This window comes from Corvus brachyrhynchos, unplaced genomic scaffold (assembly GCF_000691975.1).
Source record: "Corvus brachyrhynchos isolate BGI_N302 unplaced genomic scaffold, ASM69197v1 scaffold252, whole genome shotgun sequence".
In the NCBI taxonomy this organism is placed as follows: Eukaryota; Metazoa; Chordata; class Aves; order Passeriformes; family Corvidae; genus Corvus; species Corvus brachyrhynchos.
In genome coordinates, this window is record NW_008236774.1 from 99,964 (window position 1) to 101,068 (window position 1,105).

Here is a 1,105-nt window from a genome sequence, read left to right on the forward strand (position 1 = left end):
ACCGGCGGGGGCGAGCGGGGAGGGCCTGGGCGGCGCGGCCTGGGCAGCTGGTCCTCCGGCCCGGCAAAGGTCCTGCCGCCATCGGAGAACAGCTCCGGGTGCTCGCGGGCGCTCGCTGTGCAAGTGTCCTTGTGCCCACCGCCCCGGCTGTGCAGGTGGAGAGAGGGCGGTCGGAAAGCTTTTCGCCAAGGATCACGAACTCCCTCTGTGACAGAATTGGCAGAGACCTTAATTTCCGTCCCGTGTTCTAATTACGAGGTGTTTCCTCCCACCCCGCAGTTACTTTCATGCAGTTGAAGTAATCTACCTCTCACCATCCCACCCAGCCTTCTGTGCTTCTGCCGAGGCGTCTGAGCGCCAGGAGCTGCTTAGAAGATATGAATGAAAGTCTGGTGTTGTGATTACGGCTTGTAGCTGATGGAGCATATCGTATATAAAGATAAGACATACAGCTATTGCTACTCACAGACTGCAAATGTGTATATATATATATCTAGGTATATAACTGTTACCCTCTCCTATTCTACTATTGCAATTTATAAAAACCTCTTCTAGTACCCAGCAGAAAATGGGCTAAATTTTAAAATTTTTGCATCCAATTTACACAAATTCTGCTCAGAAATATGAGCCTAAAGGGCCACTTTGCAGGGGTTATCTTTTTAATAAAACGTGATAGATTTGCCTGGACAAAAGATTGTGGTGGCACAGGGCTACATTGCTTTCCTATGTAAGTTTCCATAAACCCTCCCTCTTAGACCTGACATAGCCTGTAGAGTGATGGCATGATTTTGTTTGTTTGACTCATTCATTACAAAGTCTGATGAATTTTTCAGTGGCTCTCATCCCCATCCTAGGTACGAGTTTGGAGGGTTCAGTTCATGATGTAAAAGGCCACCTCTCTTCCCTGGTTAGCTACTTAGCTGTACAGAAGGAATTTGAGGCCTCTACTTAAAAAATTAAAATGCTCGTTCCCTCAGTCCCATATGCTGATGCTGTTTCAGAGCCAGAGTGGTGTCCAAATGTGACTATGAATATTAATTTAATAGGGGAAATTGGTGAAAGCAAGATGAAAGAATTAGACACTTGCAGTGCTACTTTGCCGCTT